Genomic DNA, 8,533 nt, shown 5'->3' with positions numbered 1-8,533 from the left:
ATCTTCACCTTGCTGGATCAGAAAACTCACAGCAACCTCTGCTGGAGTTCTTTCCCAATTCACCCGAGACCTCAATCAGCAGCGACACAGAGGGAATCCAAGATCGCCTTCACAGAACAGGACCTCGCCTCCTGATCGGATCAAGAAGGGTTCAATCAATGGAGATCACGGATCACACAACACCAGAATAGAGCGCTAACCCATGAATCAACAAGAACCCAACCATGAATCAAGAGGAAAGAAGAGTTTCGATGGCTTACCTTTGAAGCCCTAATTGCTCTTCCACGCCGGCGATCGGGCGGCACGACTCAATCCAGTGATGTCGATCGGGGAAGAAAAGGATCGGCAGACTCGGCTGAGAAGAAAGAAATCGGAGATTGAAGGAAACCAGAGGAGGAGAGAATCGGAACCCTTATGCTCCGAGCTCCGATCTGCGCCGACGACGCCGAGAGAAGATCAGCGCTCTCACCTAGGGCTGGAGAAAATCACCCACGTCCGGATCTGCGCTAGCGACTGCTCCCCTGGGTCGAGATCGACGATCGCCGGAGCTGGACCCTTGCTCCCGTCGCCGTCGCTTGTCCGCGAGAGAGAACAGAGAAGGAAGGGAGGTTCGCGTCGGCAGAGAGGGGAAAGGTCGGGTCGGGATCGGCGATTTGGGGGAGGAAATAAAGGGAAAAGGATTTATATAATAAAAACATTTTCTCACTTAAATTGGTATCCCAAACAGGCTTTATCCGAACTTATCGATCTATCCCCTCAAAATCCTCCGTACAAGCTCCGAAAAATTTCCAGAAAATTTCTAAAAATTCCGGAAAAATTCTATAAGGCTATTTCTGAAATAACCCTATTTATTTAAATTTTCCGAGATCTCACATCCTCCCCTACTAATAAAAATTTGGTCCCCAAATTTCGCTATAACCAACAGCAAACACTAGAATATAACCAAACAGTATAAATGCTGAAAGGAACTCTAACCCACATACCTCAAGTAAAAAGATGAGGGTATCGAGCTCGGATCGTATCCTCCAGCTCCCAAGTAGCCTCCTCGTCAGAATGATGCTGCCATCCGACTTTAACCAGTCGAACAGTCTTGTTCCGCAGCTGACGCTCTCTATGGTCCAGAATCCGCACCGGAACCTCCTCGTAAGTAACATCAGGCTGAATAGGAACAGATACATCTGACAGAACATGTCTGGATCGGATACGTATCTCCTCGGCATAGATACATGGAATACATCATGAATGCCAGCTAGAGATGGTGGTAGCGCCAGACGGTAAGCTACTGCTCCAATCCTCTCCAAGATCTGGAATGGTCCAATATATCGGGGAGCTAGCTTACCTCGGAGACCAAATCTCTTCACCCCTTTCGTGGGTGAAACTCTAAGAAATACATGATCACCAATGGAGAACTCCAGGGGTCTCCGTCTCTGATCAGCATAACTCTTCTGACGGTCCTGGGCCTCTGACATCCTCCGTCTGATAGTGCGAACCAGCTCTGCATCCTGCTGAGCTCTCTGAGGTCCTACCGGCTGGGCCTCCCCAACCCCTCCCAAAGGATGGGTGTCCGACACGATCTACCATACAACGCCTCAAACGGTGTCATCTGGATAGCGAATGATAGTGTTGTTGTAGGTAAACTCCACCAGGCGGTGGTCCTCCCAACTGCCTCAAGTCCATAACACAAGACCTCAGAAGTCCTCCAAAGTCAGAATGGTCCGCTCTGACTGCCCATCTGCGGATGGAATGTCGTCTTGAAGCAATTGTGTGCCCAAGGCCTGCTGCAGACTCTGCCAGAATCGGGACGTGAACCGTGGGTCTCTATCAGATATGATGCTCAACGGAACTCCATGCAATCTGATAATCTCTCGACAGTATAACTCAGCTAATCGATCCAGAGAATCAGTCTTCCGGATCGCTAAAAAGTGTGCGGATTTGGTTAATCGGTCAACGATTACCCAAATCGCATCCTGACCTCGTCGAGTCCTAGGCAATCCTATCACAAAATCCATAGTGATATGCTCCCACTTCCACTCGGGAATAGGGATCCTCTGAAGTAAACCAGCAGGTCTCTGGTGCTAAGCCTTCACCTGCTGACAGACAAGACATCTGGCTACAAACTCCGCGATGTCTTTCTTCATACCGTTCCACCAATAGGAACGCCTCAAATCACGATACATACGGGTCCCACCTGGGTGGATAGCAAATCTAGAACGATGAGCCTCCTGAAGTAACTCCTCCCTGACCGGGTGAGACTGAGGTACACATAATCTACCTCGGAAATAAACAATCCCCTCATCATCTCGTGTAAACTCGGTCTGCTGTCCGGAAGCTATCTGGCTGCTAATGAACTGTAAATGCTGATCTCCGGCCTGGGCCTCTCGAATCCTCATCCTGATCGACGACTGAGCAACCATGGTAACCAGAATACCCTGCTCTGTCCGTCCCTGCTCCTCAAGGCCCAACTCGGAGAATCCCTGAATCAAGTCCGTGACTAAAACTCGGTGACAAGCTAAAGTCCCTCTGGACTTCCTACTAAGTGCATCAGCAACCACATTAGCTTTACCCGGATGGTAGCTAATAGTACAATCATAATCCTTCAGGAACTCCATCCATCCCCTCTGTCGGAGATTGAGTTCCTTCTGGGTGAAAATATATTTGAGACTCTTATGATCAGTAAGAATCTCAAAAGTAATACTATAAAGATGATGTCGCCAAATCTTCAAAGAAAAGATAATAGCGGCTAGCACTAAATCATGTACTGGGTAGTTCTTCTCATGCTCCTTCAACTGACGAGAAGCATAAGAGACTACCCTACCATCTTGCATCAAGACAGCGCCCAAGCCCGAAGAGATGCGTCCATGTAAAGTATGAATCCGTCATCACCGAAGGTAAAACCAAAGCTGATGCGATACTAATCTCCGCTTCAGCTCACGGAGCTGGTCTCCTAAACCTCGACCACGTGAACTTCACGCCTTTCCTAGTCGGGCGTGTCAGCGGCATAGCAATCTTGGAGAAACCCTCAGCAGATCGATCGGTAATATCCGGTAAGCCCGAAACTACGGATCTCTGGGTGACTTGGTGCTCCCGGCTAGTGATAGCCTCGATCTTACGAGGATCCACGAAATACCTCGGCTAGACACCACGTGTCCTAGAAAACCAAGCGAGGAAAAATGCACACTTTGAACTTATCTGGATGATGTCGTGAAGAGTCTCCAAGACTATCGAAGATCTTGCGCATGCTCCTCCTCGGAGCGAATAGATCAATATATCATCGATAAACACAATAACAAACTGATCTAGGTACTCCGAAAGATACGGTTCATCGGATCCATAAATCTGCTGGAGCATTGGTAAGCCAAATGGCATTACCAAAACTCGTAATGTCCGTGTCAGTGCGAAATCTTTGTCTTACGAATATCAGAATCTCTAACTCTCGGTGATGATATCCGGACCGTAGATCAATCTTAGAATACACTGATGTATCTAGGTGATCAAATAAATCCTCAATCCGGGCAAGGGGTACTTATTTCGATAGTCACTGCATTGAGTTGCTAATCGATGCACAACCTCGAGTACCATCCTCCTTCTTGACGAATAATCTTGGAGAACACTAAGGTGGAATCGTAGGGTTCTCCACAAGGTTCTTGGAATGCTCTGCCGTGCATGCTATACAAGCTACTGCGGGGAGTTGTCCTCTGCGGCGATCGAAGATTGGGCTTTCGACCCGATGACCATTGTCCTCCGGGCAATCCGGAAGCTACATCTGAGCCTTTGACAGTCTCGGCTCAAGTGCTCAGGCGGTTTACAATAATATGGCATCCCAAGGTGCATGCGGTGATGTGATCTCGGGATCCGCGCCGGTGCGGTGTCACGGTGGGTTGTTCGGTTACGCTTGAAGGCAGGAGCGTCGGATGAAGATCGTCGACTTAAGGTCGTCCGTTGACGAGTACCTGACCTATCTGAGTCATTGCTCTGCTGTTGTCCGAAATCTGTGCTCTTTGGGTTTGTCAAATCCGATCGATCGCTTCCTTTTCTTGTCGCGTTTACTCTCGATGAGCTAACTCAATCATAAGAGTTCTACGGTGCCTCTATGTATGATGAACTACCAAAACCGGCAATCTTCACCTGAAGATGCCCGTCTAGTCCCTGGACAAACTGAAGCATACGAGATCTATCCTCGACAACTAACTCAGGACAGAATCTGGCCAACCGATTAAATTCGACATTATACTCCATCATTGAGCGATTATTCTGCCGAAGACTCAGAAAATCCTACCGTCGTGTCATCTGATACGCCCAGGGAAAACACTGACTCTCGAATGTCTCTCTAAATCTCGTATATATAACATGCTGCTCGCCTATAATCGAGCGCTGTGTGTCCCACCAGATCTCTGCCCCGTCTCGTAAGTGGTAAACAGCCAGCTCAGCCTTCTCCCACTCGGAGCAGGCCATGAAAAAAATGTCCGCTCCATAGACTCTATCAAAGATTGAGCCACGCTCGGATCAGTCTCCCCGCGAAATAGCGTGAATTGGCTTTTCACCAACTCTGCCAAGGCTGGGATCCATGCTCGTGCCACAACCATATCCGTAGATATCGCTGAGGTACTGGGCAGAATCACTGGAGTTGATCTTATGGGTGGTACTGATGGATAGGTTGGAAGAGGTACCACTGGTGCTGCCACATAAACAGGGTAGGAACCACTAGTGGAACTACAGAGTAGGCATAAGTAGGGACGACTAAAGGTACGATGGGCGGTACCGGGTAAGATGTAACCGGTACTACTGGTGCAGGTACCGAGTATGTAGTAACCAGCACAGATGTCTGTGGTGGTACCGAGTAAGTAGTAGGCATGGCTAGAGAAGGTGCCGAGTACCCTGTAGGTACTACTGGCGGTACAGGTGAGGTAAGTACCTCTGAAGTCGGAACCGTCAGGATCTGACAGTCTAACGTGGTCACAATACCCTGAGGAGTCTATCCCTGACGGACAGGCTCAACCCTAACAGAACTCTCTGGAGACTCTGTCTCTAGAGAATCGATCGCCCTCATACATGTGCGACTACGTTTAAGTACTAGAACACGTATCATATATGTAAAAAAAATGTTATACAGATATCACTACAGGTATGAAAACTATAAAATTACCTGATTTACCTATTGCCGTCTGGAGATATCCTGTCGCTGCATAGCCCCCAAATAGATCCAATAAAACCTCGTCAAAATACCTCGGAATTCCGAAATGAGAAAATCGACGGAAATCCGGACAAATCCAAAAATACCGAGAAAGGCTCACGAAAGTAAGCATCGTAAATCCGGAACTCGACAAGTAGGTATCGCAAAACTCGTACGAACTAGGATCAGATAGGCTCTGATACCAAATAAATTGGTATCAGATAAACCTCGAAAATCCAAAACGAAGAGCAAGTATCGTGAGCCTAGCTCTGATACCAAAAAAATTGGTATCAGATAAAAAGAAAATACAGAGCATCGTAACCCATGCTCTGATACCAAAAATTGTCACGCCCCAGGTAGTCCCTATCCGAAGAAATTTCGGCAGCATCTCCCCTGTACGGCGGACAATATGAAGCTCAGTATACATATATCTCTATACCTCGGCCACACACGGCCGGAATAATACAATACAAATAAGAAACAAACCACGCAGTTTATATCAACATTCCACACAGATATAATATATGATCAATCCACGCAGTTTAATAAAGAAAGACGATATAGAACCTCGAAGATATATGTAAACAGCCTACTCCACTACAACGAAGAAACAAATCCACGAAGTGATGGAAATACAACCGCAGCGGAAAACAAAAGTAGCAAACCCGAATGTGCAATGTAAAGTCCACAATACAAACCCACAATACAAGTATATAAGATGCAAAAGCAAAATATAATCCGACAAAGAAAATCCTCGTGATAATGGGGCTAGCGACTGGAATCTCTCCTGACGGCCTCAACCTGAAAAATAGTAACAACGGGGTGAGTTCAAAGAACTCAGCAGGTAATCCAATAGATATGTACAGCAACATATAACTACCAGTAATATCCTAAGGTACAGTCTCCTAAACCATAGGACCTACAGTACAGTCTCCTAACAATATATCAGGTATGCATAGCTGAATAAACTGTAATGAGTAACCAGAAGCATGTAATATAGTTTACAGCAAGAATAATAAGAAATGCATAACTGAAATAAACTGTACTCACCTGCGAGGCTTGGGCGAATGACTGTGGATATACACAGATAAAGATAGTCAGAACAAATACGCATGTATCCTGTATGCATGTCAATCATATGCAGTCACCCAAGTGCATCATCCAATATGCAACAATCACAATAAATGCAATCTGTGCATATGATGCAATATGACATGGTCACCCAGACGCTAGTCGGTCGTCTCACACGCGATGGCGAGGCGAGTAGGTAGAGCTGTGACACCGTGCACTCTGTCGTCACTACCCCGATGAGTGACCGAGTGGACGGGATGTTGTGAGTACACCTATCCTCCTACCTCAAACATAGTGAGGGCGTGCGCTCTCAACTCGATGCGCAATGACGGGAGGGATCCATCCGCTACCACGCTGCGGTCACACTACCCATGGCGGACCAGCGGGCGCTCTGAGCAAGCGCCATACACCACAGGTGTGTGCCACTACCCATGCGGTGGTCACGTTGTGTGCGAGGCCGTGTAGCCGTAGGCGAGCTCAACAATAATGGAGTCGTCAATCGCCCAGCATGCAATCATGCAGGATGGTGCATGATGCTACAGTATGTCATACCTGAACATAGCCTCCTCCATATATGCGGGTGCCCAAAAGGTAAACGCATATATATATAACCATGATATAAACAGCATAAACTCAAAGATATCACATATAACAATGATGTAAGTATCATGAATCCAAGAGCATGTATCCCACATGTAAAGCAACTAATCCGGTAGAGTAGAGCACTATGGACATGCATCTCTATGAACATATATATACATGGCAGGAGGTAAATATCCAATCCTGAAGTAAGGCAACTAACAGATGAAGCATGTGATAGGTATCAACTAGCTAAGACCAGGGAAGAAATAAATCTACCACCTATCACTAGCAACTATATATAAACTATACATATCATAAGACAGTATCAAAAGATAAGTCAAAGGGTACCCGCCTCGAATAGAAGGTACAATCCGGTCCTAATCCAATATCGAGATGCTCGTCTCGAATCAGAGTCCTGTGTAAATACATTTACCTTTTATTTAGCTAGAATACTAACAAATAGCTAAATAAAGCTTAAGTAGAAATTTAGGAACAACCCTAAACCATATCCACAACCTTTCTAACGGTTGACTAAGGATAGTTTCCTAATCCCTAATCAACCACTAGATTAGCAAATCAAACCTAAATCCATATAACCTAATTAATCTACACAACCTAATGATAATTAATTATCAATAGGTATCAAGATCATACCTAATCATCTAACACATAATCTATAACATGTTCCAACCACAATTCATTTCAAACCTAACCCTAAATCAACACTACACATGTATCAAAATCCCTACACATACCTCAATTCCCAGCTGAACTAGGTGCTGTATCAAGTACACTGAGGTATGGATGACTGCCGATCCAAACTGAGCTGGCTGGATGAGGTGTCTGCCGAAGCCAAAAACACCACAGCAAGAACCAAAACAGATCTTCACCTTGCTGGATCAGAAAACTCACAGCAACCTCTGCTGGAGTTCTTTCCCAATTCACCCGAGACCTCAATCAGCAGCGACACAGAGGGAATCCAAGATCGCCTTCACAGAACAGGACCTCGCCTCCTGATCGGATCAAGAAGGGTTCAATCAATGGAGATCACGGATCACACAACACCAGAATAGAGCGCTAACCCATGAATCAACAAGAACCCAACCATGAATCAAGAGGAAAGAAGAGTTTCGATGGCTTACCTTTGAAGCCCTAATTGCTCTTCCACGCCGGCGATCGGGCGGCACGACTCAATCCAGTGATGTCGATCGGGGAAGAAAAGGATCGGCAGACTCGGCTGAGAAGAAAGAAATCGGAGATTGAAGGAAACCAGAGGAGGAGAGAATCGGAACCCTTATGCTCCGAGCTCCGATCTGCGCCGATGACGCCGAGAGAAGATCAGCGCTCTCACCTAGGGCTGGAGAAAATCACCCACGTCCGGATCTGCGCTAGCGACTGCTCCCCTGGGTCGAGATCGACGATCGCCGGAGCTGGACCCTTGCTCCCGTCGCCGTCGCTTGTCCGCGAGAGAGAACCGAGAAGGAAGGGAGGTTCGCGTCGGCAGAGAGGGGAAAGGTCGGGTCGGGATCGGCGATTTGGGGGAGGAAATAAAGGGAAAAGGATTTATATAATAAAAACATTTTCTCACTTAAATTGGTATCCCAAACAGGCTTTATCCGAACTTATCGATCTATCCCCTCAAAATCCTCCGTACAAGCTCCGAAAAATTTCCAGAAAATTTCTAAAAATTCTGGAAAAATTCTATAAGGC

At 46.6% G+C, this 8,533-nt stretch overlaps 1 long non-coding RNA gene across 2 annotated transcripts; it reads right to left on the bottom strand.

Annotated features, from left to right (window-relative positions):
* Positions 1 to 5,924: 5,924 nt before the first annotated feature.
* Positions 5,925 to 8,138, bottom strand: LOC122030069. Of its 2 annotated transcripts, none has more exons than XR_006125304.1 (3): positions 7,966 to 8,138; positions 7,579 to 7,836; positions 5,925 to 5,971 (listed from the first exon to the last, which is right to left on the bottom strand). It is a non-coding gene; the product is annotated as an uncharacterized LOC122030069 (long non-coding RNA). The 2 variants fall into 2 exon arrangements; XR_006125303.1 differs by lacking the exon at positions 5,925 to 5,971 and adding an exon at positions 7,208 to 7,238.
* Between the last annotated feature and the right edge of the window lie 395 nt (positions 8,139 to 8,533).

Source organism: Zingiber officinale, chromosome 10B, assembly GCF_018446385.1.
Source record: "Zingiber officinale cultivar Zhangliang chromosome 10B, Zo_v1.1, whole genome shotgun sequence".
NCBI classification, from domain to species: domain Eukaryota; kingdom Viridiplantae; phylum Streptophyta; class Magnoliopsida; order Zingiberales; family Zingiberaceae; genus Zingiber; species Zingiber officinale.
This window is presented reverse-complemented; position numbering and strand designations above follow the sequence as displayed.